The sequence below is a fragment of the Scophthalmus maximus genome, chromosome 16 (assembly GCF_022379125.1).
Source record: "Scophthalmus maximus strain ysfricsl-2021 chromosome 16, ASM2237912v1, whole genome shotgun sequence".
In the NCBI taxonomy this organism is placed as follows: Eukaryota; Metazoa; Chordata; class Actinopteri; order Pleuronectiformes; family Scophthalmidae; genus Scophthalmus; species Scophthalmus maximus.
The window spans coordinates 6,527,663-6,540,262 of record NC_061530.1 but is presented as its reverse complement, the minus strand read 5'-3'; the positions used below and the strand labels follow the sequence as shown (position 1 = coordinate 6,540,262).

At 41.4% G+C, this 12,600-nt stretch overlaps 1 long non-coding RNA gene across 1 annotated transcript; it reads right to left on the bottom strand.

The window, feature by feature from the left end:
- Window positions 1–2,728: 2,728 nt before the first annotated feature.
- Window positions 2,729–6,495, bottom strand: LOC118288043. Its single transcript, XR_004785790.2, has 3 exons — window positions 6,108–6,495; window positions 4,524–4,734; window positions 2,729–3,791 (listed from the first exon to the last, which is right to left on the bottom strand). It is a non-coding gene; the product is annotated as an uncharacterized LOC118288043 (long non-coding RNA).
- Between the last annotated feature and the right edge of the window lie 6,105 nt (window positions 6,496–12,600).

The following is a 12,600-nucleotide window of genomic DNA, read 5'->3' as shown; positions in this document are numbered from 1 at the left end:
TAAACAATTATTACATTTGCACAAGAACAAAACATTACCTTAGAAGATGTAACACTTAACAATAACAATATAATAAGAACAGATTAATAATTGTTGTATGTCAAACAATGAAAAGGTCACATTCATTCAAGATTTAATTCTCCTCACTGGACCAGAAGGGGGTGCTGTTATTGTTCACCAGCAAGTTTCTTTTGAAAACATGGAATTGTCAAAAAGTCCACACTATACATGTACAAGTTTGAAGTTCTGCATATTTTCAATTTTGTTTGTCAGATTCCTTATTAATATCGACAGGATACCAGGCCACCGACTCTGTCATAGCAGAGTGAGTCACATTGACACACATCGGCTTTTTTACTGTATCTTTTCATTCACTTCACTGTGAGGCTCATTGTTTTTTTTCAGTAATGCATCTTGATGAGTCGTGCCACTGTGTTGATGTACATGGCACAATCGGCTTGGCTCTTCATCCCAGAACTGGAAAAATATCATGGAAATGGGTCCCCAGCTTTGATGAGAATTTTCTTCGATTTCCTCCAAGAAACCAATGACTTTGAAGAGAAACATTTCCTTTTTTTTCTGGTGAAATGAAGGCATCGTATCATGCGGATGGTCACGTGGAGGACGGAGGCTGTATTTACTCGTGGAGTCTGTTTCCTCTTCAGAGGGGCTGTAGAGGCTGAACTCTGGAGGCCTGGTGTTTTGGCTTTACACAACCGAAGCAGTGGATGCAGGACAGCACGATCATGAAGAGCAACATGGCTGAAAGGGGAGACAGAAAACACAGTTTGGAGTTAGTATGTACAAGGCGAGAGAGCATTATATCATATTTTAAGATGCACCACCTGATCAAATTAGCTTGTATAACCCAAAGAGAAATATCACCCGTGCAGTTCCCCTCAGCTCTGCGGAGCACTTTGTCATCTTTCAGCTAATTGTTTTGGTTTTATGGCCCACAGCTTTCCTGTACCTCTTCAATACCAAATGGAAGGCAGGCGGAATTAGCAGCTACCTACTTAAAACATGTCATTTATTTATGAATATAATCTAATTGCATAGAAATACAATACCTAGCCATTACATTCTTTGATGGGTGGTGTGAGAGAGAGATTGGGGGAACTGTAACATCAGTTCTGTTTTTTTTAAAATACTTTTTTCAGAGATCAAACTCACCAACAAAGAGGATGATGACAAAGAAGGCTCCCAGATCCAGAGCACTGGCTTGCAGGAGACCCCGCAGTTTTGTCGACAACTTCTCCAGAATCTCCATCATCTCCTCTTTCACGTCCATGCTGACGCTCGGACGCAGATCACACAAGGAAGGAGATAAGCGGTGAATAAGGAAACAGGCCTTTGGACACCTCACACTGCTTCACCTGAAATGATACTGAATGAATGTGTGTGTTCACTGTCTCAAGCAAAGCCACTTGGACTGTAGAAAATCTTATTTTCATCTACAGCCCCACCCTTCACTACGTCCACCCTGCAATTACCCCTCAAGCCCAGTTGCACTGCTTACAGTACTGCACGGTATAATTGCATATTCACTCGTAATCCAGAAATAATCTATGTATTTTATTCTATATACCAGCACCCCTTATACTGATTACCACTCTTAATGTGTGGATGGATCATGTATCTGACGCCTTGCCCGGGCTAATTTTTTTTATCCATTCACAAGAAGCACCGGCCCACGTGTTCAGCTTAATTATAAACAAGGCCGAACTATTTCAGGCCCTGGCATTTCAAGAGCGGGGCCTGTCACCATCACGGGCGCAGCTGTGTGTGGACGAGATCCCGTGATACTAGACTGGCTGTGCAGGAGGCAGGCACAGGGCTGTGCGATGGCAACAGAACTCCACACCGAAAGGCACTCAGTGGCCAGAGATACATATTGAATGGACGTGTGTGTCTTAATGACAAACACAGAAAATGATTGGATTAATTTGTGCCCAGTAATGGTAATAGTCTGAAAGGGAATGGCTTTCAGACTATTACTGAGGTAGACCCGCAGCTAAAGCGGGTCTACCTCACATACAAACCACAGGGTGAAGAACAGCCGGTTTGCATGCATCACTGTCCAATCTGACGAGTTGATCTCGATCAAGGAAATTGAGAAATCCGATTGCCTTGAGGTTTTTTGCAAGCGAGGTTTCGTAGAAATTCCCCCAGGTGTTACCGAGATGTACAGACAGTACCCCCAAAAAAAATGATGGTTACAGATAGTTGTGTGTGATAGATTCAGATATGTTCTATGAAGCCTGCATAAACATTAGCCGTCATGAAAACTCTAAAGAAAAGCTGAGATGGCATTTAATGCAAGCTAAGTTTATCTAGCAACACATTAATGCACCAAGATGTCAGCTCACCGAAAATTAATAAGTAAAATAGGTTTAAGTTAAAGCTATAATCTTGGCTCTCTCACCAGCTATGCCAGCTTTCACTTGATAACAATTAGGTTAACTCTCCATTGCTCGCCCGCACATGAACCGAATACCACATGTGATTAATATAAAAATACCCGAATTGTTTGCTTAATCAACAACTTATTAATATTTTGGCTACTGTACCTTTTAATATAGTCTATAAGTATCAAAAGTCACACTATTTTCCAAATTTCTGAGCAACATCTTCTTAAACATGACATAGATTTCACGTTTCAAGGTTTTCTGAGCAGATTCACGCAGTAAGAACAATGTAAATGTAAAACATGGATCTAAACAACAACTTCTTTATCACTTTTATATAACACTACATATACACAACACTGACACAATACAGTATCTCATTGCCGTCCTTTATGATAGTTTACTACACATATTTCAAGCTATGTGTGCTAGAATAAAGCAGATTCATATGGTTTACGCCTGCACACAAAATGCAACTGCAACAATCAGTAAGTATGTTTGCATACAATAATGCAGTGTTAATGCAATTTAGATAAAAGTTCACTTTTACGTGGATTCACTTATTGAAAGAAGTCATGCAATATTTGGACGGGAGATCGTACATGCTTTAACAGGTGGCAATATGTTTACATTTGATCCGAGAGAAAGACATTTTTTTTCTTTTAACATATTTTACGTTTATTACATGTACACAAGTAAAGTAAAGTAAACATTGCTTCAAAAACAAAAATGCGAAACACTTCTATGTAACAATATAACAAGAACACATTGATAATTGTACGTCAAGATAGGAACAGGTTACATTCTCCATTTGAACATTTTTATAAAGATCAAATTCTCTTTGACCAACAGATGGCACTCTGTCCACTATGCGCAAAATGTCTCTTTATTTCCATTTTGTTTGTCACATTCCTGATGAATAACAGAGTCACTGTGACACACACATCAGCTTTCTTACTGTATCTTTTCATCCACTGCACTGTAAGGTTTCTGTTGTTGGAAAGAGCGGTCGCACAGAGTTTCATTGTCTTTGTCTTTAATGACTCTTGATGAGTCGTTGACGCCACTGTGTTGATCTACATGGCACCTGCGGCGTTGGCTCTTCATCCCAGAACTGGAAACATATCGTGGAAATATGTCACCAACCTTCCCTCGATTAACTTCCTTCGATTTTTCCAGCAAGAAAACCAATGACTGTGAAATAGAGGCCACATATCATGTGGATGGTTACATGGAGGATGGAGGCAGTGTTCACTCATGGAGTCTGTTCTCAGTCTCCCCTTCAGAGGGGCTGTAGAGGCTGAACTCTGGAGGCCTGGTATTTTGGCTTTCCACAGCAGCAGCAGTGGACACAGGACAGCACGATCATGAAGAGAAACGTGGCTGAAGGGAGAGGCAGGGGACCATGGGCAGAAAGAAAACGCGGGGGTTAGTATGTTCTGGACATGCAAATTAAAGTCCAACTCCAACTGCAGTGATTATTTCATATACACACATACACTTTGGTAAATTTCACCAGCCCAAAAAAGTGGTAAAAATGGTCTGCCATGGCGTTGCATGACCGCCGTATTGCAGTCATGGAATGATCATGGTCGTAAAAATACTGCTCATAGCGAGAGACCAGATGAGAAATGTCACCCAACTATGCAGTTCCCTCAGCTCTGTGGAAAACTTTGGCATCTTTGAGCAATTGGTTTTGGTTGTAAAAAAAAAAAAAAAACTCTGATAAACCCACTGTTCACTACCTCTTCAATATCAAATGGTACGTAAGAAGAAATAGCAACTACTTAATTGAGACAGAAACTTGACTTAAATAATTTATATTGCTGCTTCGTATACACTGGCTGAATAAATAAATGTGTTTGCTAACATGGTTGTCATGTAAACTCAATGTGATAATATATTGCTGCCCCCATGTGGTCAAAAAGATCAGTCAATACATCAACACAGCCATTATGGACCTTCATGATGAAGAATTGAATCTACAGTATGTTCATTTTAAGTTAAATTGAACACGTAATTGAGAAAAGATAGAAAAATAATATATGAATATATTCGCAAATTTCTAAAATCCAACACGAGGTCTGTATCTTAGACTCAGAAGATCAAACTCACCAAAAAACAGGATGAGCACAATGAAGGCTCCCAGCTCCAGAGGACTGGCTTGAGGGAGACCCCGCAGTTTTGTCGACAGCTTCTCAAGAATATCCAGCACCTCCTCTTTCACGTCCATGCTGATGCTCAGATGCAGATCACACAAGGATGGAGATAAGATATATATATATATATACAGTAACAGGCCTTTGAAGACCTCACACTGCTGCGCCTGAAAAAGACAAGATGATATTGGATGTAATGGGTGTTTCACGGTCTCATGTAAAGCTGCTGTGAGTTTTCATCTCCACCTTTTGCTACTGTAGATCTTAACTTCCTCCATGTGTTCCCCTGGGGCTTTATAGGCGACCACAGTGTGTGGTCACTACAGCCTGATGGGACGGTATAAATGAACAATAATCTAAAGACCTACATAAAATATTATGCTATACTACACTTGTCTCAAACTGTGTGTCCAACTGTACAACACGCAACACTCAGTGCATGCCAAAAGTAGGTGACAGAGAGAAAAATAAGGAGAATTCCAATTAATACATAAATAAGAGAACAATTATTCAAAAAGCAAGAACAACAACCCCCTTTAGATGATTCATTCGTCGATGCTGTTTATGATCTCAGGAAGTGTGTTTGTAACAGCAGACAAACTGCCGCCTCACACCTTTTTTTTCTTTTCTTTTTTTTGCGGTGGACATACTGACAATGTTTTGGTTTTTGAAATCAAACTGCAGTCTGCAGCTCTTACAGGCGGAAACAAATTCACAAGTCACTATTTGTAGTGCAGAGCCTGGCCCAGAGGATATCGCCTATGCTCAATTCTTGAATCTCAATTCACTTAATACTTTTCCAATCTTTCCTCAATATTGCATTCGAAGCTCTATGTGCATACAGATGCATTTGCTTTTGTTCACGGGTGGATACATTGCCGTTAGGTTTTCTGAAAGCCCCCCCCCCCCCCAGCTGATGGTGAAAATCTCAGCCACCTGCTAGATTTAGTCTGAGGAATGCCTGAGCTCAGCTCTGCAATCTTCTCCAGCTCGCACTCCCACATCATGTTTCGTAAGTAGCACAACACAGCCACAGACCAAAACATGCTGCTTAATCTCAATTAAAAAGTTAAAATCTTTAATATGCAATAGCTAGATACCCCCCTCCCCTCCCATTACCGCTGCTAACGCACTGAACCACTTTTTGGACTGCACTGACTGCACAAAATTCTTATTTTTTGCACTTATTTTTCTTTTAGTTTTGAACATATTCTGTTTTCTCTTCCTTGCTTTGTTTGCTTTTTACATTGCTGCTGGTGTCTCCGAGAGCTACCACTCTAAATGTGATTGTTCACTTACAATGACAATAAAGCCTCTAATGTCTTATGTCTTATGGCTATACTATAACTATATAATAACTTATGTTATGATCTTTAGAACTCAATAAACCCACTTAGTTGGACTACAATATTGGAAATTGAGCACATTCTCTTAATGCACTGAAAATCACAGCTTGGTCTTTCAATGCAAAAATGTATAAATATGGAATAAAGTGCAGTGTTCTCACATATGAAAAGCAAAACAAAAAACAAGCTCTTACCTCTGTCGTAAACACGTGCAACTGCACTTCTGAGTGTCACCGTTTCCACTTGTTGACTGTTGTCTGGAAGGAGAACATAAAAGTGTCTCCAGTGGAGCTTTCACAGACGCCCGCCCCCCCCCTCCAGTCTTTCCCGTTTTCAGCCTCCCCTTCTTTCTGACAGGGTCTCATTCGCTTGTCTTCAGTTTGTCTGTGGCGGTGCCTGCTGGTCTCAGGCTCTTCATCCAATTAGCCTGCTCCAGTTCAGGCTGAGAGACCAGCAAACGGGCTGTGTGGAAGTAACATGACTCTCTCAGCAACTGCTCCCCCTGCGGTGTGCACTCACTTTCCCTGACTACTGACTCCAGTTCTCAGGGAGTCTGTGCACCTCCCCTTCCTCTCTCTCTCTCCCTCCTCCCAGCCCCTGCCCTGTCCAACCACCTCCAAGCAAAATTCACTCCCTCACTGCTTCTTCTTCTGCGTCTCTCACTCCCCCTCACCCTCTGTGCTGTCTGTACATCTACTCATTCAGCTTTCTCTCCTCACCCCCCTCAACTCCTTTTCTCTCTCTCTTTCTGTTGCTACAGACCAGCTGTGCCTGGGCCCCTTTTTTTGTCTTTAGTCACCGTGGAGACAAGGATCCTACTAAAAGGAGCTGGTCGTTTGTGTGTGTGTGTGTGTGTGTGTGTGTGTGTGTGTGCGTGCGTGTGCGTGCGCACGCGTCCATCTGGTATCCCATACTAGAGCATGTACGCTTGCATTTGCTATTCTTATTTCCTCCGTATGGGGAGTTGAGATTTTGAGTGATGGAGGGAATTACAGATACATTTATTAGAGGGGGATTTCCCCCTGTGCGTTCCTCGTCCGTCGACTGTATAGATGAAGGGCGAGGGCTTCCTGTGTCACAGAAAATGGCCTCAGAAAGTTCACCGAGGTTGTTTCTTTCAATTTTGTAGTTGTTTATTGTCCGAAGAAGTGTGTGTTCTCCTGGAGGAGTTGGTGAACAATGGGCACTACTGGAGAGTTGGCTTTGATCAAAACCAACTGTGTGCCTTGAAGGCTGTTTCGGACTTTCCAGGCTTAGTCCATTCATCCACAGATTGGCCATTACTCATTTCCTAAAACTTTATCGGAACAAAACACAGAGTTCCTACTTGCCTAATAAACACATCCAGCAGATACAGCAGCTCGGTGACCAAATGTTACATGCAGCATTCCACGAGTTGTAAACACACCACTGACCACTTCGTAACTTCAGAAAGTTGGTACGAAAAGTGTGTTTGCAACAAAAATGCCCTGTTTTAGTCTACACCACCTCCTGAGGTAAATGTCTGGCTCTGCAGCTGCATGATGCTCATGAGCTATATTCACTTATAAGCTGGTATCCTTTGCTTGTCAGATATGGCACGGTGGGTTTCTAAGAGATTCTTTTCTGTTTGCGGTCAAAAACAACAGAGCCAGGGTGAACCGAAATCCTAAAGTTGTGGGCTGAAAGACCAAAACAATGAGCTGAAAGATGCTGAAAGGCTGCAGAGTCAAATGATAATTCTCAGTGGTCACTACAAGCAACATATATAATATGGGTGCTCATAATCTTTTCTCGTGTGACATCATAAATCTCATTGTTTATTCGTTTTTTTAAATTGTAGTCCATTACCAACTCTATTCACACTATTCAGGCTTATTGCTCATTGACTCCTCAGCATAGTCATCACTGAGCAGCCAAACATTTCTCACAGCTATCAACTTGTCAAGAACAAAACCAACTTTTGTCATTCTTTACAATGTGAAAAATAGTACTCTTAAATTCAAAATTCAGCTTTCAACACATGAAACTCCTCCCTTAATGTAAATATACAGTGGATCACGTCCCAATTCTAATCAAGCAATTGCTGTTGGCCCCCCCGGAATGAAGATTAATGAGTTTGTGGGAATGTCATTGTCATTGCGGGTAAGGGTCAGCGGTTCATGGGCAAGTAGGGAGCATGTCATGCAACAATAGGGCTAATTTGCATAGACCCCCATCTGAGAGGATGAGTACGATAGCAATTTAACCCTACGACCCCTGATGCTGTCAGACACAGAGCAGCCTTTACTCCCTGACCTTTAGTACGAATAAGTTACCCCAGAGCTTTATTGTCATGTTGATTTCATCCTGACGCACATGTAAAGGAATCATAAACTACTACACTAATAAGTCACACCATCATTATATTATTAGTATGCCACCATGTATTTGCAGATTGAACACTTAATATTTAGTTCATATATTGAAAATGCCATCAGTTTCACCAAGCTCACATTGCTCGAGTTCAAAACAATCCTTAAAGCAAGGTCTTACTATTTGAAGAGGTGGAAACTGCAAATGTTTGCAATTCTGCCTGATAAATGACCTCAACTTAAATCATAATGATTTCATCAAATTCATTCCAGCACTACTTCACATGAACAGTGCGGAGACAGCCCTTTTCAAGGTAATCAATGATACATCGGTGAATAGCAACAACGGAGGCATTTCTGTTCTGTAAACAGAGGATTAATCACAGCGTTTAAATGTAAACTTCCAAAGTTTCAATTCAAAAACTCTGTGGGCGGTAAAGTCTAATGGCTCAATGCTAGTTTTGTTATAATGCTATGTAGGCAATTTTTTTTCTGTTTCTCTCTCCAACATTGTGTCAACATCTTATGTGGAGTCCCACACGATTCACTTCTTGGTCCACTGTGTTTTCATTTTCTACCACTTTGCCAGAAGAATTTGCGAAAAAGTCCCTCACAGATGAGAAACCCTGGTGGAGTCACAATGCTATCTAAAATAATTACGTGTATCAAAAATAAGGGGCGTCTTGTGGCACATGGATGCAGAGAAATACCTTCATTCATTCATTTAATTCACAAAACTGCACTTGACTATTGTTAATAAGAGCACACATATCACCTGTCCGCATATCTGTGCAATGACATATGGTTATCAATCCATCATATATATCCATCACCTTTATCATTTAAGGATCGCAGGGGGGCTGGAACCAATATCAACTGACAATGGGCGATAGGCGGGGTACACCCTGGACATGTAATCGCGGGGCCAACATACAGAGACAAACCATTCACACCCACGTTCACACCTATGGACAATTTAGAGTTTCCGATTAACCTAAACCAAATTTGCATGTCTTTGGACTGTGGGAGGAACCACCCGGAGTACCCACAGAAAAGCCAGGAAAGAAAATTAAATTGCTAAAATATACTTACTGTCTACAAACCGCCTCAGAATCTTCTTGTTATTCCAGGGGCTACATGCTTATTTCCTGGCAATACTGGCTGAAATCATTCCTCTACTCCTTTACTTCACATTTCCATGTGTTAATGTTGTTTGTTGGAAGAGTATGCATATATATCTTTTTCAAATTCTAAGCTTTTCTGTGTGACACAATGTGTCACTTGGAACTAGTTATGCTAAGTAAAGAATTCAAGCATGCTATTCCCGTTGTGCATAAATCAGAGGGAGAAATAAGAAATAAGGATATAAAGTCATGTTTCTGGATACAGGGCAAAATATTTTCTTATGAAGTAACCGCATGCAAATGTTCACAATTCCACTGTCTTAATAAAGACCCTGCACAAACTCCTCACTGTTGCATTGGTATTTTCTAAGAAATGAAGTGGACGCTGAACTTTTAAAATGTGGTCTTATCAAGTAAACACATTCACTGCATTCAGCCCTGTACCAGCCTCGTACTGAAATACCGACAATGAGCTTTCTTTTCTCCCTTTTTTATGTGCAACACACAAAGAGTTTCCCTCTTTGTCTTTTCTGCTCTCCTTGATCTGAACTGGAACAATGCCATTCATAACTTAACTGCTGTTTGTGTTGGGGTGCGGAGGGCTTGTAGGTCTTTCTTTCTTAAGAATTGACAAAATGAGAAAAATACATATTAATTAACAGACAAAAAAGATCTGTTATGATGTATAGTAGTGTATATGTGTGTGAGGGAGAGAGAAAGAAAGAACTCAGTGTGAGCAGTATAATTGTAAAAAATAATCACATTCATAATGGTCAGCAGCAGCCCATATTCTTTATTTTGTAGGTTTTCTTTGACAACACTTGTCCAGTGGGGGCCATTCACTTGTAAACTCGCATCCATTGAATACCCACTGATGATGCATATGCATAGAGGTGAATAGCACACAATGCTTTCATCACATGAAACATCCATCTGAATTGCAAAACTCCTCATCCCTCCCCTCCTTGAACTAAAGACAAAGATGTCCGGGAATTCTGAGCAGATGTCTGGTTGGAATCACATTTCCCATTTAACTCTTTGTCCAACTTGTTCTCCAAAGGTCTTTATTCAGTGTAAGAGTTTGGCAAGGTGACTGTTCAAGTGTGTGTGTGTGTGTGTGTGTGTGTGTGTGTGTGGATGGATGTAACATACAGAAAATCATACTGAAAAATAATCAATAAAAGAACTGCGGTCAGCTCCACCCATGCTGCACCCTAAAAAGGCCTCAGTCTAGTCACAATAACAACAGCTGGTATTGATAAGGCAGCTATTTCAGTGTTTGTGTGCGTACGTGCGTGTGTGTGTGTGTGTGTGCGTTTCAAATTATTCAAACACAATCATCAGAGGACATGGTTGGCTCACAGCCATCGGTCCCTGCGATACCGCCGACTGCCCTGCTGTCGGGGGGAGTGAAAAACAGCCCCAGTGTGTCATCGAGGATATAGATATCACTGTGTTACGCAAATGGGCGTTTGTAGACGTGTGGATTTTAAACAGATCAGTAAATCCGTGACAGCACTAATGGGGCTCATGTGGAGGTTCACTGTGCAAAGTTTACTGTGCAAAACACAAACATACTGTTTGTCTCCCACCCACTGTGCCATGACACTTTCAATAAAGAATGTGTACTTCATGGTTCTTCACGGAGGGAACTGAGGAGTCCATAATGTTAAACCAAGGAAGTGTCTGGTTAAACAATTTTATTGTTGTGTTGTACTGTTATTTACATTTATTTGGATTGTAATTGACCCAGGGCAGAATATATGTTATTCAGCCGAGCAGTTGAAGGCTCCATCCGCTTAACAATTGTAATAAAAATCTTCCAAATCATATTGACGGATGAATCGGGGGAATCCTGTAGTGTGTATTGTGAGTGATACTGCATTAATTCAAACTTTAGGGATAAGAAAATCTCTGACGACATTGTTGCAGTACAACTACAAAACACCAGCTCGCCATCTAGTGGGGTAAACACCGTATAACACTGCTTGTATAACAGTTATTTCCTTGCCTTGTTCCCCCTTTGGAGTTGTCTGCCCTCATCTGCCTGCCTGCCTGTGAACCAAACCTTTTTTGCAAGTAAAGATCTTAAACTCCACCTGTTTTCCAATCCCATGTGTTTTGGTTCTGGTTGTGACACAGATGTAATGTTACAAATGTACATCATACTAATGCATGAGTGTGACATTTTGAATTTTGTTTCCACCTATTTAGGTTTACACCAACTGTCAGCACCTAATTGCGTCACTGCAACGGGCCGATGTATTGCACATTATCAGGCCTCATGGCATTGATTTTATAACTTAATGTAATTGTGTTTACATTCCCTTTTTCACTTTGTGGCATAAACTCTTTGTCGGGCAAACCATATCACTAGTGCTGCAGCTAGTGCTTTGTATACGGCTGTACAAGTTGTCTTCAATGGTGTTTGAGCTGTGTCTCTACTAGCCTGCAGGGCATCACTGTTGGGGTGCTACATTCTGTGCATTTAGATACTCTATATACCTTCATTATGGATTAAATACAGGGCCGTTGCAACAACATATAGGCAAAACAAGCAACTGCCTGGGGCCGCAAGTTTAGAGAGGGCTCCCAGAAACGGATGATTACGTTACTCCACAGCAATAACCATGTCTAGGAGACTCGATGACACCAAGGCCCAATCATGCCACCATAGCGTTCTGCCGTAAGCGTTTGTGATTTTAGACGTTTGGTTGAAGGCTAGAACGTCTAAATGTGTGTGTGACATGTTTTCTAGAGTGGTAGTGGAGATTTTGTGCTTAAACTTTACAACTTTACTAATATTTGCACGCACAGGCAGTATAGCACTTTTTAAAAATAATTTTGATATAAAGGGTGGGGGTTTATGGTTTGATGTAGGGTCCCCCCCCCCCCAGGTCCCTTTTACCTGGGGCCCCCAAAGTCCCTTAAAAAACACTCCTGATTCAACATCTGCTCAGATTGATGAGCCTCTCGTGTATTTCTTCTCCATGTTGCAGGCATCAGTGGAGTGCACACTCTCCAATGATGTAGCCCGTGAGCAAATGCATTTTTAATCACATATCATCCGGTTTGCCTTTAACCTAACCCGACGTGTCCTTATAACTTATTATTATTCCAAAATGACCTTTGCGCGCGCAAGATGTCCGGAGGGGCGCTAGACGGGCCGGACTCAAATGTACGGAGCAGCACGTGAAGGCGTCACGGGCGCGCGGCTGAGAGCTGGGGGG